The 27038-nt window shown below is 36.9% G+C and overlaps 1 pseudogene; it reads right to left on the bottom strand.

Annotated features, from left to right (window-relative positions):
• Window positions 1-13779, bottom strand: part of LOC144253808 (uncharacterized) — a 33736-nt pseudogene extending 19957 nt beyond the window's left edge.
• Window positions 13780-27038: the final 13259 nt, after the last annotated feature.

Raw genomic sequence — 27038 nt, 5'->3', positions numbered from 1 at the left:
CAGCTGGCAGGAGGAGGAACTGGAGGGTCGATTAAGGAAGTCAAGATTTAAAGCACCTACGGCCCCAATCGCTGTCATGCTCCCTCCTTATAACCCCGATTGGGATGAGCACAACCCCAGAAGGCGGGGTGGGTGTTCAGTGGCAGCCTAAGACGGCCCAAACTTCCCAGTAATTGAAAACTTGGATGCCGATGGACAGCCGGCCAGAGTACATGTTCCTTTAGCCTTTAAGGATATTAAACAACTAAAGGAGGCAGTTACTAATTACGGATCCCATGCCCCCTTTACATTGACTCTCTTCGAGTCTTTCTCTGCCAATCAGCTGACACCTAGTGACTGGCAACAGCTTTGCATGGCTGTGTTGTCTGGAGGGGATTTTTTGTTGTGGAAAAGTGAAAATCAAGAGAGGTGTCTCGAGCTAGCCCGAGTCAATCAGGACGCCGGCTTCCCACGGCATAACCTTGAAATGTTAACAGGCTTGGGACTATATGCTATCATAAATCAGCAAATTGATTACGATCCTGGGGTCTATGCTCAGATAGCTACAGCAGCCGTTCAGGCTTGGAAGGCTCTACCTATTTCAAATGCTAAAACAAAAATTTCAAAAATTGCTCAAGGACCCTCTGAGCCTTATTCTGACTTCATTGCCTGATTGATGCAGGTGGCAGGGAAAATATTCCCTAACTTGGAACAAGCCACGCTGGTCATTAAGCAATTGGCTCTTAAAAATGTAAACTCCTATTGCCAAAATGCTATTAAATCTACCAGAGCAAAGAGTGTTGATGACATGATTCGAGCTTGTAAGGATATTGATGGAGCTCATATTACTGCACAGGTTCTGGCCGCTGCCCTCAAAACGGGAACAGGGGCCCACCCCAAGGTCTACTGGGCAATCCAGGGACGGAATGGTGCCCCGGGGAGTGGGCGACTTTGTCACCTCCCACGGACCAACCCCTTTCTATCTGTAGACTCCCCAGGGGAACGCCAGGAAGTGCAGGATGTACACGAGCTGCAACCGCAGGTCACAGAGACAGAACAGGCTGCTACCGAAGTAAGATCTTGGCCAGGCAGGGGAAAATGCAGACAAAATCAAACAAAATGCAATCGGCTAAGAAAACTTGGGGAACTTTTGCCCCGAAAATGGGCAGCGGACTCCATGTTGTTTGCATCACCATGGTAACCATGGGGTACCTGGCCGGAAGAGTAGCTTCCTGGTCCCACCTCCCACACTTTTGCAGGCTTCCGATTGGTTCTTCCACAGTCACTCAGACAGGACTTCTAGTCCCGCCTTCCAGCCACTAACCTGTACTGCTGTGTTTCAGATTTCTACCGGAGATGCTCAGAGCCTGTATTTTTTTAAAAAAATGCCTACATGTAAATGCTAATGAAAGATATCTTTTTCAGACAAAACTTAATTCCACAGGTTTCTATGTTACAGTCCTAAATTTAAGCTAGTTCTAAGTTAAATAACCTGACTTTTTCTCTATAGTTGTGTTACTAAATAATGTTCTATTGATGAGAGATATCAAATATGCTTCTTTATATTTTACTTTTAATTTTGAAGGTTATGAGGATGCATTTGCTCACCACAGGAACAAGCCGGCAAAGTTCCTGTGATGACCAAAAAATCCTTATTTTCATTGCTAACTATAAAAATAAAAATGTACACTCAAGTATCTTATTTCAGTTACATCAAGTGACGTCACATAGAAGAGTGCACTCTTAGTTAAAAATAAATTAAAATGGATCCAAATATTTTAAGACCACGTGGTTACATAAAGTTAATACAATTATAAGTTATGTTATTATTCTTAATATATATATATATATATATATATATATATATATATATATATTAGATATTTAGATAACCTATATTTGTTAATCTAGAAATTAATTAACACATGCCTAATTGATTAGTTAATATATATTTGCCTAATTGTTTTCTTCAACAGAAAACCCATAATTTACGTTTTATATTTACATTTATCAGATACTCTGCCTTTTCAGTTACAGATATTTGAGATAAATGTGTTTACTATAAATTTGCTTTTAAGTAAAAATACAATCAAGTAATTTCTAATTCTCAAGGTTATTGTTCAAACTCATAAAATGATAAATTATTATAATTATTTCTCCAAAATATCTAAAGGTTTTAACTTTATTTTCATTGATATTTCTTATCAAAATATAATAATTTGTTTATAGATTCTAAGGTTTTCAAAAATTGTTCCAAAGTATAAAAAGAAATTAAAAAAAAAAAAGGGCACACAAGCCTCCTCCTGGATAAAGAACCTTGGTGTCCTGTGATTTTTTTTTTTTTATTTTTTAACCTCGACGTCTCTCGCCGGACTCGGTTTCCATTAGCTGGACTTGGCATCTGGAGGTCCTTACTGAGATTCAGAAAGCAGAGGTAAGCGGACGAGGCTCACCTTCTAAGGGAGAAGGGGGAGGATTGGATCAAAGATAATTTAAAGAGACAGGGTATGTACCATGGGTAACTCAACAGTGAAACTTCGTCTGGCCAACGAAGTTAAAGAACTGTTAAGCAAACAAGGAACAGGAATAAAAACCAAGACAGAAACTGAATTTGTTGAAGCTATAGCCCAGGCTTGTCCTTGGTTTCTGACAGGAGGCTTTCTTAATAACAGTGATTGGGATTTGGTAAAGCAGGATCTCCAAAAGTTGTTGAGGGACCAGGGTCCAGATAGAGTCCCGATTGCTACTTTCTCTCTATGGAGATTGGTAAAGGATGCTCTTTTAACTGATAAAGTGAAGATTAAGGAGCAGCTTGCTGAATGCAAACAGGCTCTTAATCAGGTCCAAACTGCTGCCACTATTAATCAGGTTATTCAACAAACTTCCAACATACTCGAATCTCAAAGTAAAATTAATCAACATATTTTGTCAGGGATTTTAGCTGCCAACCAAAGAATAGATTTACTTCAGGCTCAGGTAGAAGAATTGTATGACCTGGTGCTTTTGGGTTGCGTTGACCAACGGGAACATTTGTGCATAACCTCTGTCAGATTTAATAATTCCAGGAATGCTTCCCGCATCATCGGTGCTTATTTGGCCGGAAATTGGTCCATGACAGCGGAAGAGATGATCCAGTCTCAACTAACTCAGATAGCTGCCTTAAACAACACCCGTGTTGATCCAGTGACCTTGAGTCAATTCACCACTTGGATATCTTGGATATCTTCTGCCTTTTCCTTTTTTAAGGAGTGGGTGGGAGTAGGCATTTTTGGCACTATGTGTTGCTTTGGTGTGATTCTTTGTTTGTGGCTTCTCTGTCGTCTCAAGGCCCGCATGCTCGGGATAAGGCTCTTGCTGCTTTAGAAAATGGCAACTCGCCACAGGTCTGGCTTGCGCATCTTAAACAGTAAACCTTTGACATGGTCGTTGCACCCCAAGTTATTATAACATTGCACTGGGATCAACATGTCCTTCTTTTGTCACTCTTCTAATGCTGGAACTTCTACCATATCTTTCCTTTGTGCATACCTCTCCTCCCTGCCTTTCTGCACTAGGATCTTTGCTAGCTAATCTTACGGTCCAACTACACCTGCCATTTGATAGTGATGGTCATAGGTCCTGTTTATGGAGGCGGTTACCATAACAATGTCCTGTTGGCCACAACATGCTGAGCTGATCTTGTAGTACCCAGTGACGGGCAACTTCCACGCTTGCACTGCAACCTAAGACAGGGGAATGGGGCCTCCCCAGAGACGGGTAAGCAATGCAGGGGCAGTGGACGACCTAAGACAGGGGCTACTTGATTCCCCTTGACATGCAAGAGAGGTAGACTTACTGGAAGCAGGCCTTCCCTGTCCCCCGGGGCCCAGCCCCCAATTCCTTGTTCTGCATGTCAAGGTGGCTAGCTCACAAGGCCATGACATATGTGCTCCACAGGAACGTCTTGACCTTTATCTAACAATGGCAGATGTCACAACCAAATTTCTCCCCCTCTCTATTGTCCGTGCCTTTCTCTTAGGGTGTTGCCAACTTAATTTTGTCTGCACTACGAAGACAGCCTCAGCTGTCCCCCTTCATCTACCATCATCACGATACAGGATGCGAGGCAAGGCACTGCACTTGAGTGATCCACTTGAGTGGACCTCAAGGGGAGCATGTCCTATTGCATTCGGGTTTGACGTCCACGCCCCGCCCCACGAAAAAAGGTGTCGGCTGATATGGCCTCAGGTTTGGGGAAGGGCCCTCCTTAAGGCTGGGCCATACTATGCAGCCACTTCTGCACAGTGGGATAGGACCTCTACTCTCGCCTGTATTGTCGTAATAAAACAAAAAAGGGGGAACTGTGGTGAGCCGTTTCTGTGAACTGTGGCCACCATTACAAGATGGCGCTGGTTTCCCCTGTAGTCTGTGACAAACAACTCCTTATCAGAATGAGTTGGCACGCTGTGACTTGGCACCCTATGAGAAAAGTCCACGTGGTAGTTGTGCATTGGGGCTTTATCTGCTTTATTAAGGCTTGGGCACGCGGGAGGAGTGTTCAAGAGAGAAACAAGCTAAAAGACATGTCTAAACAAAGGCCTGAATAAACTGCTGAAGGAAGAATCCTGTGTCGTGTTTCCTTTGCTGGTGAGGGGACACGGCATATGTACACACATTGGAATATACTCAGCATTAAAATGAATATAATCATGGCATTTGTAGATGAATGGATGGAGTTTGAGAATATCATGATAAGTGAAGTAACCAATCCCAAATAATGAAAGGCCAAATGTTTTCTTTGCCACATGGATGTTGATCTATATAAAGAGGGTTACAAGAAGAAGCAGCATGAGAGTAACGAAAGAACTTTGGATAGGGCAAAGAAGAGAAAGGAGAAAGGAAGAGGCATGGGATAGGAAAGATAGTGCTATGAGATGGCCATCATTACCCTAAGTACATGTATAAAGACATGAATGGTGTGACTCTACCTTGTGTAAAATGAGAGAAATGAAAAATTGTGCTCAACTTGTATACTAAGAATCAAAATACAACCAAAAGACAGCAGAATACATCAGACACTAGAAAGGCAATATGTCAATCAATGGAAGGGAAACTGATGTGATACAGCAATTTGTATACGGGGTAAAAGAGGGAGTTCATAATCCACGTGAATCAACCGTGTAATATGATGTATTAAGAACTATGTAATGTTATGAACGACCAATAAAAAAAAAAATACAACCAACAATAATAAAAAAAATTATAAAATGAATGGAAAAAATATATATAAATAAAATCTTTTAACACACAGACAAAAAAAGAATCAATACATTATGCTGTCATGTAACAAATTAGAATAAATAAATAAATAAATAAATAAAATAAACAAATAAATATATAGTTTAAAAAATGCATGGAAGATACTTGCCTTCACCTATGTCTGTCTGTCTCTCTCTCTCTCCCTATCTCTATGTGTGTGTGTGTAGTGTGTGTGTGTGTGTGTGTATATATATATATATATATATATATATATATATAAAATTTTAATATACCTGATTGGATATAAAGCAACCACCAATCCACAACCCAGCAAAATTCTGGTTCAGTTTCTAATAAGAAGAGATTTCAGCCAGAAGTACCTTCAACTCTCCTTTACAAATGAAAAAATAATAAATATTTCTATGTCATTTTCTAAATATAGCTGAACATGGGCAAAAGAGGCAATAAACAGAGAATTGTTTTACTGGGACACAGTGTAAAGGGGGGACAATGAGAAACATATTAATTTGGACTACAAGAGAATTGAAATCTGGAATTAAGACAAAGAAGATTCAACCTTTTATATTTTGGAATGTGGATGACATGAATGCCTACAGTGAAAATATCATTAAAAGCCTTGAAAGAAAATTTAGTGAAGTGGCACACAATGGTTAACCAATTAGTATTTGCCAGGTACTTTGTCAGCTGTAGGCCAAAGCACATACAAATATTAGTAGCCTGCATGGGAGCATTATTCATCAGTGTCCTCCAAAATTATTCCCACTGTAGAGATGAAAAAAACACAGGTTTTCTGGACACTAAATGGCAATTCAGCAGCACAAAGATATCTACCTAGAGACAAAACTGTATGAAACACTTTCAAAGCCCCTCAAAGGCTGGTTTGCTCCTGACACAGGAGTGTCAGTCGGGAGAAATATCATAACTTCTTAGAATAATATTCACCATCAAAAACATTCAATCAAAGAAAAAAACCTTCAAAGAAGAAGAGTAGAAATTTTAGTTAATGTGTAATTCAACAATTTCATTACCATAATTATGAGGAAATATATTCATTTTCCTGAAGCCATAGGGTAGAGAGATAGATGCCCCTTATTTATTTTTCCTGTAGTAGTTTCCAAAGTTAATCCCTCAAATTCCATGTGAAATAACTTCCACTTATAACACAGACAATAAACCTACAATATGTACTGAGGGGAATAAATAAATATTTGTTTTAATAATTAAGAATAAATCCTGTTTTTCTTGAAATCTACATTTATCTGCCTTTTTGAATCCATATTCTTATCTCTGAAGCCAGAAACCACAAACAAAATGTGGGGAAGAGCCTTGAACTGACTATGTGTATATATATAATATCTAAGTGTTCATTAAAAATAAAAATTCAACAGCTTCATTAATTAGAATAATATTAAAAAAGCTCCATCACAGATAAAATTAAGTAGTAGTGATAAAAATATAAAACAAATGAATACTGATAAATTCAAAGGAGTTTTAAGTTATTATGTATTTGTAAAAACTATTTTGCTATTGAAGATACATGATCACACAGACTAAAATTACAGTACCATGATAACATGAAAGAAGACACAGTTCTCATCCAAACACTTGAAACCCAGGTAGATGGTTCAAGAGAATATATATCTTAGAAGAGATAAATGATAATCTGTGGGATATACGTTCACTAGGGCCAGTCACAATTTTGGTTATACTATATCCAATTTAAAACACAATATAAAACACTATGTATAACTTTTAAATAGATGCCATATGTATGTGTTATTTTACATGTATATATGTTTAGAAAAAAAAATAGAGAGAACTTATGCAAAAATAAAAATCATCAAAAGCACATACAAGACACAATTACACTTCCCTCATCATTACAAAGGTCACAATTTTCCCCAAATTAACCTACAATATATCCCATCAAAATTGCTATGTACATATATAAATATATCACAGTGCAGTCTACCTTTATGTGTATTCTAAAAAGAAGAAACTTTATATATATATATATATATATATATATTTATATATATATATATATATATATATATATATATATGGCTGGGGATGTGGCTCAAGCATATATATATATATGGCTGGGGATGTGGCTCAAGCAGTAGCGCGCTTAGCTCAGTAATAAAGTATCTCTCAGTTTAACTATCATTAACAACAGCAATAAAATAATCAAATAAATAAACAAAAAGGGAAATAAAGATAAAAGATAGAAAAAAATTAAATTAGCTAGTTAAGGAAAAAGTGAGCTCTCCCTAGGCCACAGCTCCTCTTCTGCAAGAAAATGGCCTTTGAAGATTTGATTATGAGAACTGTCCCACCAGCCAGTCAGTAACATCTGGGAAGAAACCTGGGTGCAGGCACACACTTGCCACATAGTTTTTCAGTCAGGTGCTGAAGATGTCCTTTGAGGATAAGGACATACTCCCAGCTTGGATGGCCAGTAGGACTGAGGGCATACTGCCCCAGTGGAGAGCTTAGCCCAGCAGACTCCAGAGACAAACCAGAGTCCCAATCTGCTAGTTCCCTTTCCCGACACAGCCAGTCTCATGGTCCAACAGTTTCTCTCCCAGAGCCTCCCTCTCCAGGCCACTGCTTACCATTTTCTGATGCTCAGAAGCTGGGTCAGCTCCCTAGGGAGCTTCAGCAACTACACAGCAGAGCAACCTGGGACTCCAAGCTCAAGAGCAAAGTCCAGAGCTGAACTGAAGAAATGGTGGAGTCAGGAGAAAAAGAGTGATTCAGGAAGCCCAACCGCTCCTCCCTGGCTGCACAAATGATTGGACAGTTCTCACTAAGTGTCCTGATTGGACAGTGCTTAAGACCATGCCCCTTTAATCTCAGATCAGTGAGCCTTCTCTTTAAGTGACAGGGAATATTATCAAATCCAGGCATTAACAAGGCTAGAATGACAGGTTGCAGCTTTATTTTTTTATTTTTATTTTTTAAGTTGCACCCCAGAGCCTCTGGCTGCCACTATTTTAAGGCAAGATTTTCTTCCAGAAGTGAGATCTAGAAGAACATTTGCATTTAAACTTATATATAAGATCATTTCAGTTGATGTATTATATATGCCTATATATTATTCAGGAATGAAAATAATATAATGACAACTACTATAAAATTTTATTTAACTTTTTCTGATCTCTTTTCTTTTTATGTGATAGAAAAAGAAAGTAGAAACTAGAAAGTAACCCCCTTAAGCAAAAATGCCCAGCAAAAACAACACATAAAACACATGATAAATTAAATTTTCCTAGTATTCACATTAATAATAATAATGATAATAATAATAACATTAAAAGAAACAGTTGAAATTGATATTAACAACATAACCCAGAATATCCAGAATATTACCTTTATGGGACTAATAAAATACTAAGCCTTCATGTTTGACTCTCTCCATCATATCTAAGTTCTCAGTTATCCACATTTCAGATTTGAAAGCTATGGATACCTGATGTCAGGGACTTAAAGGGCCTGGTCTCTCTCTTTATTTCTCCTCAGGCCAAAAAGTAGAAAAAGAAATGTCTGAGGGGGAGCATAAAGCTCCAATCAGGAAGTGTCCAAAAATAGGTCATTCTTTCCTACTTTAAAGTAGTCACAGATTTTTCCCATTACAGATATCAGAGAGTAAATAAAGAAAGATGAGGTTCTAGGGGGATGCATAGCCTGCAATCTTTCCCAGTGTTGATCTATTGTTTGAATATATAAAACTTATACTTATTTGGAAATTTGAGTTTAGATATAGTGGCCAGGCTGTAATATCTGTTTCCTGCTGTGGACAAATTCCCACACTAATGAGAAGGTTGGCTGGGACTCAGGATGGGCTGTGTCTGATTTCAAAGCATAAACACCTCCACCAAATCAGAAGACTCTTGCAACATTTCTTATACTTCTCAAATTGGAAAGTCACAATTATTCAAAGAAGCAGAATTTGTGATATATGTACATAAATTTAGTCCTATGAATTACACAGTAAAACACAAATAGATTCTCTTATGTCTTTTAAATAATCTTGGAGCTCCCATTTAAGTATCCAGGGAATCCTACTTCAGATTTTCAGGACAAATAATGCACACATGATGAAGGTGAGAAGAGGTGGAAAACAAGCCTCAGATCCCTAAGCTTTTCTTTATTTAGCAGTGGAGTCAATTGGTGTTACCCTCCTGAAGCTCATTTTTGAGGAAGAAAATGGCAGTGGGCTGAAACAAGGGTCTGGATTCTATAGGCTTCATTTAGGGTGGGAAAGGAAGGCAATTACTGGGGTTCCTTTTATTGAGTTCCACTTATCAATTAGGGTGAGAAAGGAATGTGAATAGAAAATTTCCTGGGGCTTACTGTATTGGGGACAGGTGACCCATTTTGGGGAGAAGAGTGTCAAGTGACAGTCATGTGCAAGTTCCTTTTGTGTTTTTTTTTTTTTCTTTGCTTTGGCTGACCTGGGGTTTTAAATGACAAAAGCTTAGGAAAAATGGTTTTAGACATATTTTCCATGTTTTTCAAAATTTGCATTAAGGGCAAACACCAGCTGAAATAACCTCAACACCCCTTTACATATAAAAATATGAATCGATATTGAAGAGGTGGAAATTTTAATCAAGTTTTCTTAACTATAGAACAAGTTGATCTAGGGGGATGTAAAGGACCACCAAGCCCTATGTTTTTAAAACAAAGGAGGACATGGGTTACACAGGCATGCAGCATTTTTTTTTCCTATTTTTATAGAGAGCATTGAGTAAAGAAGACCAAGGTGGGACATATAATCACTGAAAAATCAGAGAATTGAAATCTGGATTTCAGACAAGGAAGAGTTGATATATTGTGTTTGCTCATGTTGAAAGGGTAAAGTTTCTAAGCTGGAAAGCTTGAATGAAAAAGATTAGGTATTATTAAGTTCCTCTGTTACACCCAGATTCCTGAGATAGTTAAGACAACACCCTACTGGCCATTTAGCCTAGGGCCCTGTGCAGTTCCTCACAGGGACCGAACCAATCAGTTTGAATGTGTAACCCGCTTACGAATGACCAATCACCCTCGCCCGACCTGTTCCCGCCAATCACGTCTCAGAATTGTTGTTCAATTTCCCCGTGCCTCATGATGATTTGTTCTGATGTATGCAAAGCCCACCGCCCTCTCCAAAAAGTGTACTTAAGCTCCACCTGACCTCCGTTCTGGGCTCTGGGCTGCTCTCCCTTCTTGAGTAAGCACGGAGCCCCAGCACGCTGGAATGGATCCCCAATAAATCCCCTTTTGCCAATTGCATGGAGTAAGTCTCTTGTGTGGTCTCTCCCTCCGACGCTCCGCTGGGCCCCTCTTACAATGTGAATGATGTAAGTGCCCACATGGGAAGGTTATAAGCTTCTGAAAGAAAATTGATGTCAGATACTGGTTAAGCATTATCTACACAGTAACTTCAAGGTGTTTTGTCAGTTGTGGAAGCACAGCACCTACTTATATTAATAGCCCCCATGAAACCATTATCCAATGGAGTGTGCTAAAAGCATCCAATTGTATAGATGAGAAAACACAGACTCCTAGATATCAAATGCTTTCTCAGCAGTATGTGTCAGATCTGAGAAATTCCCAGGACAGAGTCTATGAAATTCATTCTAACATCCTCAATGTCTAGTTTGCCCCCCTTATACATGATGTTTTTGTAGAAAAATATTGTTTCAACTTTGTTTTAAAGAGAGAGCCTAGAGAAAACATCCCAGGAATTTCTTTAAGTTGAGAGATTATTGTTTATTCTTGTTTTACATTAAGGGAATCCTTTAGTAACAAAGCTGTGTTAACCCAGTTTTCCCATAGGGCCAAATGCTTGGAGACTACAAGTTGCAAGAAAGCACAACACAGAGTCCAAAATCTGAGGTGAAAAAAATCTCTCTCTCTCTCTCTCTCTCTCTCTCTATATATATATATATATATATATATATATATATATATATCTCAACAGAAAGATAACTCAAGCTTGTCCCTTGAGAAATTGAAAAAAAAAAATATAAAAAAGTGTGATTTTATTTGCCACTGAAAAACCAGCCTCTACCTCAGAGCAAAGCCTATCCAAGGAAGGAGCCCAGAGCACTCCTAGGCACATTCCACCCTGCTAAGTTGTTTATCTACAAATAACAGGAGAGATCTTCTGAGCCAGGTGTCCCTGACTCAGTCAGGCTAGGTGGGGACTCATAGAAACCCCCTAGCAGCCACAAATCAGCTTGAGACAGGGAAATACCTGGGATGCCAGATGACCCTCACAGTAGTTTATGGTGTTGCAAAATGATGTAGTTCAGCAGGATCACCCCTCTTGGCTTAAACCAATCAGTTCAGTCAGTTCTAATAACAGTAACTAATCACCCATACCCAACTAATAACAGTAACTAATCACCCATTATCAGTAACTAATCACCCATACCCAACTTGTTCCCGCCAGTGAATGTGCTAATCATGTTTTAGAGTTGTTGTTTGATTTTCCCACAGTGTGTGATGATTTGCTAAGAGATGCTATGATGTATGTGAAGTCCCTGTCTTCCCCAAAGAGTGTATAAAACTGCTTCAAACCCTGGGCTTGGGGCTTCTTAGCATCACCGGTTGCTGTGTGTACTCATGGAGGACTGAGCCAGCTCACAATAAATACCTCTCTGCTGCTTACATTGATCTTGGTCTCTGGTGGTCTTTTGGGGGTCCCAAATTTGAGGATAACACCACATGGATAAGGAATTACCCAAGAAAAATAATTTTATAGATGGCAGGAAACAGAGAATTCTACCTACAGAGAAGCAGATACAAGCAGAATTTTTTTGTGTGTGTGGCAATGTAATAAAACTTCCCAAAGTGTCCTTTGGAGTGCTTGACTTGTGATCTACTCACTGAAGAATGTGAAGAATAAATCCAGGCATATTTTCCCTAAGCTTTTGTCATTTAAAATCCAAGGCCTCAGCCACAATGAAAGAACACAAGATAAATTTGCACCTGAATGGCACTTGACACCCCACCCTAAAGGGTCAACCCAGACCAATACTATAAGCCCCAAGACATTTCCTGTTTATATTCCTGTCCTACTTAATGGCCTTGAGACTTAGAAGGCCTTGATACTCCCTGCTCCCTGGGATTCCATCTCCTTGGATGAAGGGACATAGGGTGTGAAGTCTTTCATGTTGCTCTGTGCTGCACCCTGAACCTCTACCTTCCTCACAGGCTCTGACACATTTGGAAGCCTCTACTGGGGTAGAGATTCAGATATTTGGGATATACTTAAAGACATTTTAGTATCAGGCTATGATGACATCAATTGAGTTCAATGTTCCTTTTAAGTAATTTTAACTTTTGCTTCTCAGTAATGGCGTCCAAGGTATTTTGAAGACCAGTTTTCCTCCATTAATGAAATGGGAACAATTTTTCCTTTGAATAACTGACTGGGAATCTTAAGGCACATGCCCAGGATTACATGGATGCCCAGTACATAATTATAAAAAGTGGATTGTGGAATTGAAAAACCAGCCTCTACTTCAAAGCAAAGCCTGTCCAAGGAAGGGACATCACCTTTGTCCTTGGAAAAACCTACAGAGAACTCCTAGGCACATTCCCACCCTGCTAAGTTGTTTATCTACAAATAACAGGAGAGATCTGCTGCACCAGGCATCCCTGACTCAGTCAGGCTAGGTGGGGATCCATAGCAACCCCCTAGCAGCCACCAATCAGCATGAGACAGGGAAATACCTGGGATGCCAGATGACCCTCCCAGTAGTTTATGGTGGTTGATAACATGTTGGGAAACCATGCAGTTCAGCACATACACCCCTCTTGGCTTAAACCAATCAGTTCAAATGAATACCCCTTTTGTACTGACCAATCACCCTTACCCAACTTGTTCCCACCAGTGAATGTGCTAATCATGTTTTTGAGTTGTTATTTGATTTTCCTGTGGTGTGTGATGATTTGCTAAGAGATGCTATGATGTATGTGAAGTCCCTGCCTTCACCAAAGAATGTATAAAACTGCTGCAAACCCTGGGCTCTGGGCCTCTCAGCGTCACCAGTTGCTGTGTGTGCACATGGAGGACCGAGCTAGCTCACAATAAACACCTCTTTGTTGCTTACATTGATTTTGGTCTCTGGTGGTCTTTTGGGGTTCCCGAACTCAAGCATAACATATGGGCGCTCGTCCGGGATCCCACTAATAAGCCTACCCGGACACCCTGATCGAGAGGTGATAAAAATCCGGCCGGTAAGTAAAGGCACTGCGGATTTGTAAGTTTCTGTACTCTGGTTGCATGCAGGTTCTGGTTCTGTGTTGTGTGGTCGGCAAAAGGTCCAGGTGGACGTACCAAAGGGCAGCTGACGGGGTTTGTGGGAGATGTCCCGAGCCTCTTTCTGGGTTCTGAGTGGATTGCCTATAGTAATGTATTTTGTGAAGTATTTGGTAAAGTATTTTGTAGCTGAGGGATCCGCGGTCCACCTGAGCCTTTAGTTTCTGGGTAGCAAGGACCGAGCTAGCTCGAAATAAACACCTCCTTGCTGTGTACATTGATCTTGGTCTCTGGTGGACTTTTGGGGGTCCCGAATTCGAGCATAACAGCCACGCTGCAAATTTTGTGTCATGTGAGTTTGTTTCTATTGTTCTGTCCATGTCCACCCCAACACCTTGGCAAGAGAAGTAATCTCCCAATCTGGGGTCGTCAGACCCAATCTGAGGGGGATGCTCCCCCAATCCGTTTGTCAAAAGGGAAGGCCCCAGTTGGCTTGGGGCCAGCACCCATTTTTTTTTTTGACAATCTGAAAAGGGAATCTATGTCTTTGTGTGTCTTTTTGTCGGTGTCTCTGTTAAGTGTGATGGCATTGTTTTACTTTGGACAGATGCAGAGTCCCAAGTTCCAATCTGCCTTAGATGTGTGGAGGTAACTTTAGCTACATTTTAGCCTAAAAATGTCCCTAGTATGCTTATCCTATAAGGGACCAAAAGTCAATAGAACTGCCAGCTTTTCTGTTCTTACCATTTACACCCCTTTTAGCTGTGCTTTAAAGAAGTTTGATAAACTTTACTTCCCTTTGATAAGCAAGATTAGGGAAGCAGTGTTTTCTTTTCTTCCTGTAGTTGGCTTGAGTGCACCCCCTACGGAGGGAAATGCTTGCTGGGGATCTAAGAACATTGATACCTCCCTTTTTCTTTTTCTCAAAACCCTGTCCTCATTATTAAATTGGCATTAATTGGCTTCAAGAACAGGAACCAAATTTTCAGTTACAAATTTTGACACCCCAGGGAGAAGCCTCCCCTCTGCTTTCTTGGGGAACCTAGCACTCTGAACAACTGCATGCCGAGGATATAAGATGAACTTTTTGGGATCTGACTACTGAAAAGTTAGGAGATATGGAGAGTGTCTGGTGCCTGGGGTCAGACCAAACCAGAGGAATTAATCCTGTATGTAATAGGAGGAACTAAGGGAGTCCCAGCAGCTGCCAAAGCCATTTTGCTTTGGGGAACTCCCTCTTTTTTACCTGCACTGTAAGGATTACTCCACCTCTGTCTACTTAAAATAGGGGACAATGAATGCAGTAATGTTTGTGATATTATAGATTGTTTCTTGGGGATGATCTTGGCTGAATGTGTATCTAAAAGATGATTTTTTTTATTGTAAAAATCTGCTATCTGAATGGGTTTTTGAAGCATTGCACAATCTTGCAGTTAAAAGTTGGGGTTAGGTAATTCTTTAGTTTATAATTTCAGATAATTCATGCAATAGAACTTAAATACTTAGGATGGAAAATTAAAGAACTCTACTTCCAAGTTGGCAAGTAACGTCCAATCATTTAGTTTTATTTTTTCATGAATTTTTGAACTGGGAGCATGGGAAGATTTCAATAGGTGTACCAGTGCATTAATTTGGGCAAGGATAGTAAATTATGATTTGGTATTTGTTCCCCAGAGTGTGTAGGATTTAGGAAAGGAAAGAATTGGATTGGGACATTGTTCTGGCTTATTGAAATGACATTGTATAACAACAGTCTTGGGAATTATTAAAGTTTAATTTTGAATATACATGGTAGTGTGTGCTTCTCTTTTGGAATTTTTTTTAAGTGATTTAATGTAACGTAATACTACTTCAGAAACTTCAGAACAAAGGAAGTGGCTTAATGATCCTGAAGGAATTTCTTCTAATGGCAGCTTTTATATTATTAAGTAAGATCCTATTTTCAGTTTTGTGTGAGCAAGTTTTTCTAGTGTAGGAAGATGTAAAGGTATGAAATTTTGTGAATTGTACCTTAAACTTGTATCATAATTTTCAACATCCAAACCTTAAAATTGTGACTTATGGTTAAAATGCCTTAGGCATGAGGCTTCTCCTCAGAATTCCAGTTTTTCTTGCTCCTTCCAGACCTCAGCCAGGACTTAAGTTGAAATGCAATAGAATAAGACTGTGAGCTCAGTGGGAGACTGATCTGAGGCCCAAGGGGTGAAAAAAAAGTAAAGGTGTCTTTTACTTGAACTCAAACTAGATGAAACCAAAAAGTGAATTGTATGGTATTTACTAATTACTGGCCAGTCATTTTTTTCTAGGACTTTTGCTTTTTCTTAGATTCTATATTTTTTTGAGCTCATGATTTGATCCTACAGACCTAGGTTAATGTTTTTCTGATCAGTTCTATTTTTTATCAACTGTCCAGTTTTTTAAACATTGCAATGGAGATTTCACCTGAGAAAAGCTACAAGGCCTTTACTAATGTGTTATGTGTGCACACTTGTGTTATGTGTTGTTTGTCTGTGTGTGTGTATGTCCATATATCATGCAGTGATATGACAATTGGTAGATATATGAGGAGCTTCATGAAATTAAAAAAAAATGGATCCAAATATCTTTGATTCACATGATTCAAATGGTTTAATTTGACTTGGGTAAACAGATGAAAATAAGGATGTCTTAAAATTAAGCTTATAAATTTTTCCTAGGTGATAAAAAACTAATAAAATGTTGATGTCTATGAAATAATCTGCCTAAATTCAGAAATTTACAAGGATTGTTTCAAAATGTGAACAGAAAAGGAGTTTAACAGCTGTAAAAGAGAAATTAGAAGGTTCTAGGTATGGATTAAATAGAAGGAAAATGTGTTTCTGGATAAGAGAATCTATGTGATTAAGTAAATTAGATAAAAAAAGGTCTGTGTAAGTTGACTATATATGTACGTTTTTTGAGCAAGTAATCTTTTAAAGAAATTAAACAGCTGGTTAAATAAGAACTGTTGTTTTAGAGAATTGTGCTATGTTATGTCTTTAAAAGCTGACTTTGGTTAATATAAAAGCATTAATGTAATTGTGGTGCTATTAATGTGTTCATATCTTTCAGGTATAAAAGTCTGTAAGAAAAAGAGCATTATATCAAGCTGGTGTTCTAAAGTTGTATGGTAATTTTAGGCTTAAAAGAAAAACATGTTGGAGATTTATTTATATCATTTGTGTTCTATAACTGGACTTGTTATCAATAAGATATGTAAATTTCTATGTTACTTTTTACACTGAGATACAATTTAAATGTATTTTTAAGTTAATGAGAACATAATCTGTGTAAAGGTTGATATTGTAAAACACAAAAGTACTTTGCTACTTTTCTACGAAAGGTCAAAATCTTTCAGCCTTTCTTTAATTCATGTTTTAGATGTGATATTATATTGTGTTAGCTAATGTTCATGTGAACTTGAGCAACAATTTATGTAGGCTTTGTAAAATTATGTTTAAAAAGCAAAGATCAGCTTCAGAACTACAGTACTTAAGATTTATGAAGAACTCTGCCTTACCTGATATAAGGCTCTGTGTCCCATCTCACTACATGTGAAAGTGACTATGAAAGAAGTAGGCCAGATTTCAGTATATTTAAAGTTGTATTTTGTCAAGATTACTAGGATCTCAAACAGGGGTTATAATGTATAACTCTGCCAAAATTCAAGGTAGCTATTACATGAACTAAATATGTTTTTACTCTTGTTAATTTTATTGTGTAGTTTTCTTATAAATGGTCTAAAGATTGTCTGCTAATGTTTTGCAGATCTACTGATTGAAGAACAAACAACCTGGGTTGATTTAAGATAATGGGTTATCACCTACAGGACAGAGATAGGCATTAAAGCCCAGTACTCTTTTTTTTTCAAGAGAGAGTGAGAGAGGAGAGAGAGAGAGAGAGAGAGAGAGAGAGAGAGAGACAGAGAATTTTTAATATTTATTTTTTAGTTCTCGGCGGACACAACAACTTTGTTGGTATGTGGTAATGAGGATCGAACCTGGGCCGCACGCATGCCAGATGGGCGCGCTACCGCTTGAGCCACATCCCCAGCCCACCAGTACTCTTAATATAAGCCTGCTGAAATTTATTTGCTGGATGTTTAAGATTAAGTTTTTAAATTAAAGTTAAATTAAAAGGGCCAAGAAAACCAATATTTGGCACTTGCCCTCTGAGTCAGTCTGAATCCAGGTAACAGGGGACATCTCTAAAGAGCTTTGCAACTCTGGGCCACATAACCTCCCAATCAGGGAGATTAATGAGACCACTGGAGAACAGAAAGCCAATCAGTGCATTTGCTATGAAGAGGAGGGTCATCAGAGAAGGGAGACATCCCTGATGCTTCTGAGGGAAGCCACAGGGTCAAGCAAGGCCTGGCACTAGCGGTACTGAGAAGCTGTTGTAAAGTTCTCCTAGGACTCACATGGAAACTCAGCTGACTGTTAACAATAGATAGAAACAAAAGTCAGTTTGACTACTTAGCAAAGACAGTTGAAACCAAAATACAGCTATTCCTGGGCATTTTAAATAATAAGAATAGTTAAATGTAACTTCCAAGAATAAGTAAACTGGAGGCTATAAAAGAGATTCTTAGGCAGGAATGCCTGATAACTATCAAAAGGAACTGCGAGAGTACTTTTTGGTTTAAGGCCTACAGATATTTTTAACCTACTCAGGTAGGCTTGGTGTTTGCTAGTATGATTATCCAGCCATAAGTAACAGAATTAAAGGTTTCTCTATTAGACACAGCGGTCATACTAGTAAAAGGATTTTGCAGGATCAGATGACATTAAATTATTAAACTGTATCTTAAGGGGAAGGACATCTGTAACCCTAAAAGTTAAATGTTATGTTTACAGTTCTAATAACTGGGGATGTTAAAGCCTGGTGAGGGAACTTCTATACAGTGACATGTTCCAGCTGCTGCAACATTTGTTCGTACTCATGATTTTTTTCTCTCATACAAGCACCCCTCCCCAGATGACAACCTGTTTTTCCCCAATCAGATTTCAAATGGAACTGACTTCTAAAAGGGAACTCACATCCCTCACATCGTCCCCCATGTCCCCCACGTAGTCCCTCATGTCTTCAAGTCCCCTCATATTCAACAGCCAATTTCAGCTTTGAAGCAGCCAGAACTAGCTGTCACCCCTTCCCCTTACAGCAATAAAGAGTTCCTAAAATTAGGGGAAAAGAAGCCAGAAATAGATAGACAGTGTAGATAGGTAAATCGAGTCAGATTGGACCTGGGAGACCAATTTTGAGTGAGTCTGGGAAGTTGAAGATGGTCCTCTGAGGTTACTGTTCACCAAGATGTAGAGCCTGGCCAAATACGCCCCCAACTGAGGGAACCATGATTGGTTCCCAAGTTTTCAGACAAAGGGGGAAATGAAAAACCAGTTGTTTATCTACAAATAACAGGAGAGATCTGCTGCGACAGTGTCCCTAAGTCAGGATAGGTGGGGATCCATAGCAACCCCCTAGCAGCCACCAATCAGCATGAGACAGGGAAATACCTGGGATGCCAGATGACCCTCCCAGTAGTTTATGGTGGTTTATAACGTGTTGGAAAACCACGTAGTTCAGCACGATCACCCCTCTTGGCTTAAACCAATAAGTTCAAATGAATCCCCCTCTTGTAGTAACCAATCATCTCTACCTAAATTATTCCCACCAGTGAATGTGCTATTTTTAGAGTTGTTATTTGATATTCCCATGGTATGTGATGATTTGCTAAGAGATGTTATGATGTATGTGGGGGTCCCTGCCTTTTCCAAAGAATGTATAAAACTGCTGTAAACCCTCGGCTCTGGGTCTCTCAGTGTCACCAGTTGCTGTGTGTGCACAGGGAGGACTGAGCTAGTTTGTAATAAACACCTCTTTGCTGTTTACATCAATCTTGTTTTCTGGTGGTCTTTTGGGGGTCCCGAATTCGAGCATAACAGAATAAAGCTAGAAGTTTAGAAGAGGGCTTTTCTGCCACTCTGCCATTCTGCCATGTAAAGAAAATAAAAGGTGACACAGAGACAAGAGGCAGAGGCAGGAAAAGAAGTAGCTAATCCAGCTTTATGTGGAGAGATTTGAGGAAGAGTATAATAGTCACTCCATTTATCATTCACAAAAAAAGATATTATTCCTTTTTGTTTACCTCTATCTGTATACACTGTTAATCCATCTACAAGAGAAATAGTAAAAATTAAGAAAGAGAAATAAAATTAAGGAACCTGATATAACAAAGAGAATTGGCCATCAAAAGGAATATTTTAAAAAAATCCATGCTAAATAATCTATTAATACAACTTGATAGTAGAGGAAAAGTGTAAGCATTCAAGATATAAAGTTATATTTTTATAATTAAGGTATAAAACATTAATGTCCATGCCTGTTAAGAATAAAATTTTTGTATGACAATTAGTAATTAATTGAGCATATGTAACAGCAAAAGGCAAAATAGTACAGCCTGAAAAATAAGGACAATATAATTATTTTAATATATAATTTTTATTTATTATCATCAGCATCTACTTTTGTAAAAACATAAGGTGTTTTAACAAAAATTATTAATAACAATGACACAATAGATTCAGGCAGTTGATCCACCTTACTGTTGAAAACTTTTTATGAATTATTTTTTTTGAAAAGCCTGTTTAGAAGAAGGAGTAAAATAGAAAAAGGAAATAGGGTCCTGTTTTTTCTTTAACAACTGGAAAAAAGAGAAATCAGTTGGGCATCAGGTATAATTTTTAATTCATTTATTTAAGAAACCATTGTTATCAAGATTAATGCCATTTATGTTACATTTAATTTACTTATTTTAATTTTAAAATGAAACATCAGAAAAACATGATTTTATTATGACTTATAAACTTTTATTTCATTTTATTTATTTTTATTGGTTGTTCAAAACATTACAAAGCTCTTGACATATCATATGTAACCAATGTGATTCTGCAATCTGTAATTGGGATAAAAATGGCAGTTCATAACCATCTTGAATCTAATTATCTAATGTATGAAAGAAAAACATGATTAATATTATTAATCTTCTCTTTTATGTTGAAGAAAATTTTTAGAAGCAATTGATATTATATTATATTATGTTATAGATTTTTTTTTAGAAATTAAGACTTTATTGTTTGACCACCTAGAAAAATTCATGAGGCAGAACCTTAAAGATATATATATATATATATATATATAATTATTTGACTTGTATTAAATTGTTTGTATCCATTTAAATTTTTAAATTTTAATTGATGAGCTTTCATGTTTAAATTCTAATTTAATACCAAGTATATAATATATAGACATAAGATAGGCCTGTATAATTGAAAATATCAGGTACAAAATCCAACATCCATGATGGACACTAGAATCAAAGGTTTCAGATAGATGGAGTTTTGGTCTTGTTGGTTATTAGATTTATTTCCAACATAACCATGTTTATATCTTTCTAAGTAGTTATTTTAAAAAGTTAATGTATGTATTTGAGAGTTAACTGTGGAGAAATTGGCCTTTGAAACAAACACAGAATGTAAAAACCTTTATAGTTAAAACAAAGAGTGATCAGAAAAATATATTAACATACGTAGAAGATTTAAAAATTTACATTTCCATAATACTAACTTCTTTATCAGGTCAGAGTGTACATTTAGCTTAGATAAGAGTCAGTTGGAAGCCTGTAAAATCCTTATTTATTTTTTTGTTTGTTTTTAAAGAAAACTTGTGCATAGGGCTGAGGTTTTGGCTCAGCATTAGAGCGCTCACCTAGTGCATGTGAGGCCCTGGGTTTGATCCTCAGCACCACATAAAAATAAATAAAAAAATAAAGGTGTAGTGTCCAACTACAACTAATAAATAAATATTTTAAAAAAGAAAGTGTGTACATTTGGAATATTTCTATTTTTCTCTTTATGTGCAGTAATATTAGGGATGAACTGGTAAAGAATGCTCTCTGAAAACAGATAAGATACCAGCCAAGAGGCTTGGATTTAAAAAAGATAACTTTTTTTCTTCTTATGACTAAACTGCTTTTATAAAAATAAATTTAGTAAATCATATAGGACCTGAAATTCATATTTTAAACATAAGGAGAGAAAATTGGGAGATCTAGCAGAAGTTAAAAAGTAAGGAAAACACTTGTAACAAATTTTTAATAAGATTATTCTCTTCAAACATAGTGTTGAAGTTTAATATAGTCAATATATAACAAGCATATATATATATATTTATATATATATAATATATATATAAACAAAACTATTTCAAAAACCTGATTGGTTATGAAGCTCCCTTTCAAGGATCCAGCAAAGACCTAGTTCCGTTTCTATCAAGGATAGATATCAATCAAACGTATTCTCAGCCCTTCTTTACAAATCAGCAAATAATACATTTCTATGTCATTTTCTAAACATAGCTAAACAAGGGCAATAGAGGCATAAAGCAGAGAATAATTTTATTGGGAACACAGTGTAAAAGGAGGACAAAGAGAAGCATAATTATTTGCACCACCTTGAATCCCACAGAGAACTAGAATCTGGAATTCAGAAAAGGAAGATCCAACATTTTACATTTGCAAATGTGAATAACATGGATGCCTACAGTGAAAAGATTATTACAAGCTTTTAGGAGAAAATTCATTAGAGTGTCAGATAATGCCTAAACAATTAGTATCAGCACAGTGTCTTCCAGGTGCTTTGTCAGCTGTGTACTACAGCACCTGCAGGTATTAATTGCCTCCATGAAGAGCATTATTCATCTGTGTCCTCTAAAATTATTCTCATTGTAGAGATGAGAAAACATGGGTTTCTGGATACTAAATGGCAATTCAGCAGCACACAGAAAACTAACCAGAGACAGAACTGAATAAAATCCCTTGAGGGCCCCTCAAAGACTGATTTGCTCCTGGCACAGATATGTCAGTCTGGAGAAATATTATTTTCTCTCCAGTTTGAAGAGAGAGCATAGAGAAGACATTCCAAGAAAAACACAAATGTGTTTTATTCTTTCATGTTAAAGAACTCTTCAGAAACAGAGCTTTCAAGCCAGATTCCTTAAGAGGGTACAGGCTTGGAAATTATAGGGTGCAAATAACACATCAGAGGTCCACATGACTCGGTAAAGAAATAAATCTAAAAAGCTTATTAGAAATTAAAAAGAAAAATCAGGTAATTATTTCTAAAAATCAATATGTTATTTAGTTTCTATTGCCACAATATGTCATTAAGTAAACAATAAATTATATATAGATATTTCTAGGATTTGCCAAATATTATCCCATATAATTTTATTTCAAACTCCAAATCTCAAGAAAGTATAATGGATATTTAATGAATATGCCATTCAAAAATTTAATTACCATATGACTTTCAGTAAATGTATTCATTTTTCTGCAGCCATAGTGCAGAGAGATATTCTTTATTTACTTTTTTCTGTAGTAATTTTCAACAATAAGCCCTAGAATTCCACTCGAAATAACCTCTACTAATAATCACACAAGAAACCTATAATACATAATGAAGGAAATAAAAAAGGCATTAAAAATAATTAAAAGTAAAACCTTTTCTTTTTCTTGAAACCAAACTATCTCATTTCAGATGTATTTTCTCATACTTTGAACCCCAAATCACAAAAGAAATGAAGACCAGGAACTGGAAATGCCAGTTTATACAGGATATCTCTAAGTGTTCATTTATCATAAAAATTTAAATATCTTAGAAATTAGAGAAATCTAAAATGAAAATCCATCATAGGCAAAATTAAGTAGTATTGGTGAAAGTATAAACTAATGAATACTCATAAACTCAAGAGGAGTTTATATTATTATCTATTTGTGGAAACTATTCTGCTGTTGAAGATACTTGATACTCCCCATCAGAGAGACTTACTGTAATTACAGCATAAGTGACCATTATAGCATGTAATAACCCAATGGTACGTATCCAAGCATTTGAAACCCAATGGGATGGCTCAATACAATGTACATCTTAAAAAAAATAAATAATAATTTGTGGGAAAAATGGTCTTTAAGGCCAGTCACACTTTTGGTCATAGTATATCCAGTTTCAAAAATAGCTTAAAAGACCATGTTCAACTTTTATATACGTACCATATGCATGTAGTATTTCACATGTGGGTACATGTTTAGAAACAAAATATATAGAACTTATGAGAAAATAAAATCATCAGAAGCACATAAAAGATTGAATTACACATCCCATTATTAGATGATAAAACTTCTCATTATAAATGTGAGAATGTTTCCCCAAATTTACTTACAATATATCCCAACAAAAATATTGTGTACACATATGAATATAACACATTGAAGTTTACTTTTATGTGTATTTTATAAAGCAGTGATTAAAAAACTATAAATTGAGGATAGGGGAAGGTAGGAGGATAGAAAAAGGGGAAATACTCGATACTGAAGAGGAAAAAAATTATATTCCATGCTTATATGGTTATATCAAAATAAACCTTAATATTAAATATAACAATAATTGAAGACTAGAAAAATGCAACATGCTTTACTTTAAAAGAAATAAGGAACTGAAGCATAAATTTCTAAAATTTGTTGACAGTAAGTCTCTGTAACTTTACCGAAGAAACTTTTCAATTTTAAAAGCAAAGCAAGTACTTATCATGACCTGACACTCATATATATTGTGAAACTATAATATTAGAATAATTATCAAAGAACCATAATATAAACTATATCCATACATAAATCATATGTATGTAAAATTGTATACTAAATTTCAATAGCAAAGTTTAGATAAATTAACAAGGACAATCTCAGCAACTTGGCTAGAACCTGTCTCAAAATAAATATAAACATACTAAGAATGTAGCTTAGTAGTAATGTATCCCTCAGTTCAACTAGCATTAATAATAATAATAATAATAATAATAATAATAATAATAATAATAACAACAAGGTAAGGATGAAAGAAAGTGAAAATGAAAATTAGCTTAGTTCAGGAAGAAATGAGGTCTCTATAGACAATATTTGCTTTCTTGCAGGAAAATGGCCTACAGATATTTGATTATGAGAATCATTCCACCTGTCAATCACCAGCATCTGGGAAGACATTACCACATAGTATTTCAGGCAGGGGCTGAGGATGCATTTTGAGGATAAGGTAGGTAGTAAAAAGCCTCTGCCACTGACATACTCCCCACTTGGAATGGCCAATAGGATTGAGAGCATACTGCCCCAGAGGAGGGCTTAGGCCTGCAGACTCCAGAGATTGCCCAGATTTCAAATTTGCTAGTTTCTCTTCCTGCCACAGCCAGTCTCATGGTTCCAAAAGTCTTTCTCCCCCAGCCTTCCTCCCCAGGCCACTGCATACTCACCATTTTCTGATGCTCAGGAGTCAGGCCTGATCACTAGGGATCTTCAGCACCTGCACAGCAGAGCAACCTGGTACTCTGAAGCAAGAGACCCAAGTCCAGCCAAATGACAGAAATGGAGGACTCAGGAGAAAGGAAGTGATCAGGAAGCCCACCACTTCCTCCCTGCTGACACTAAGGATTGGACAGTTCTCACTAAGTACTCTTGATTGGACAAGGCTTCAGACCATGCCCTGTGAATCTGAGACTAGTGAGCCTTCTTTCTGAGTGACAGGAAATATTATCCAATCCAGGCATGAATACTGCTAGAATGATATGTTCTTGGGTTCAGATATTTTTTTTTCCAAGATCTGGGAAATGTACCCCAGAGCCCAGAGACTCAGACTTCTATTTTAAGGCTAGGTTTCCTTCCAGAAGTGGGATCTAGACTAACCAGCTGAACATTTTAATTTAAGTTTAAAATAATTTAAATTTATGGATTATATATGTTTGTGTATTATTCAGGAATGAAAAAGAATAATGAAAATCATTATAAAATTTTATTTAACTTTTTCTGATCTCTGTTCTTTTTAGGTGACAGATTGAACTTTGAACTAGGAAGCAACACACTAAAGCAACAATACCCAATGAAAACAACATATAAGACACAAGGGCATTTTAAGTATTTCCAGTATATACATTAATAACATAAAAAGAAAGAGTTGAAATTCACATTAATGCTGGGTTATGTTTAACCAGCATATACAGAATACTACCTTTATGTGGCTAATATAATGTCATAACCTCAAGTTTGAGCCTTTACATCATACCTCAGTTCACAGTACCCACATTCCATATTTGAGAGGTATAGGTCACCTGATATCAGGGACTTAAAGGGCCTGGTCTATCTCTTTATATACCAGAGGTGATGGATACCTTTCTCTAACAATATTTCTCCTCAGGCTCCAAAAGGAGGAGAAACAATGCCATGAGAAGGAAGGAGGAGAGAAACAATGCCATGAGAAAGAAGGAGAAGGAAGTTCCAATCAGAAAGTGTCCAAATATAGATCATTGTTCCTACTTCACAGTGATCACAACTTTTCTTTCTTTCTTTCTTTCTTTCTTTCTTTCTTTCTTTCTTTCTTTCTTTCTTTCTTTCTTTGTTTGTTTGTTTGTTTCTTTCTTTCTTTCTTTCTTTCTTTTTTAACATTGTAGATATTAGACAGCAAAAAAGAAAAGAATAGAAAAGAAAAAAAAAAGAAAGAAAGATAGGGTTTCCGGGGGTTAGGAAAACATAGCCTGCAATCTTCTTCAGCCTTGGTGCTATTGTTTAAATATGTGAAATGCAAACTTATGGCAGTTTTGGCTTAGATGTAATGGTCAGGCTGTAATATATGTTCCCTCCTTTGGAAAAATTTCCACAATGAATAAGCAAGTTGGCTGGGACTCAGAATAAGTTGTGCCTGATTCCAAAGCCAAAACACCTCCACCAAATCACAAGACTCTTGCAATATTTCTTATATTTCTCAGACTTGGGAAGTGACAATTTCTCAGAGAAGCAGAATTTGGGATATATGTATATAAATTCAGTCCTATCAATTACATAGTAAACACAAACAGGACATTAGCATATCTCTGTGTCATCTTGTGGCTCACATTTAAGTATTTGGGGAATTCTTGTTCACTTTTTTTTAGGACAAATGATGCACATATGATGAAGGCAGGAGATAGGAAGCTTACCTCAGATTACCAAGCCATTTTTAAAAATTATTTATTATTATTATTCAGAATTTAGCAATGGAGTCAATTGGTGGAACCCTGGTGATGCTAATTTTGGGGGCAAACAATGGTGGTGTGTTGATTCAAGTATCTAGATTATATAGGCTACATTTAGTGTGGGAGAGAAAACAATTCCTAGGGTTCATTGTATTTGGTTCAACTAACTCATTAGGGGGTGTCAGGGGGGGCAAAATTGCGAGAAATGCAGTAGAGGGGAGAAATAAAGAATGTCCATGTTCTTCTTCCCTTTCAATGTTTTATTCACCCAAATTACTTGATACAATTTCACTCTATAGGTTCTTAATCAAGAAAATGACAATTCTTAATGCTAGGCAGGTCCTTGGCCCATTTGTTGATTGGGTTATTTGGTTTTGTTGGTGCTTAGCTTTTTGAGTTCTTTATATAG

The sequence above is a fragment of the Urocitellus parryii genome, chromosome 3, assembly GCF_045843805.1.
Source record: "Urocitellus parryii isolate mUroPar1 chromosome 3, mUroPar1.hap1, whole genome shotgun sequence".
Taxonomy (NCBI): domain Eukaryota; kingdom Metazoa; phylum Chordata; class Mammalia; order Rodentia; family Sciuridae; genus Urocitellus; species Urocitellus parryii.
The sequence above is the reverse complement of the archived record's forward strand: the minus strand, read 5'-3'. Positions and strand labels throughout refer to the sequence as shown.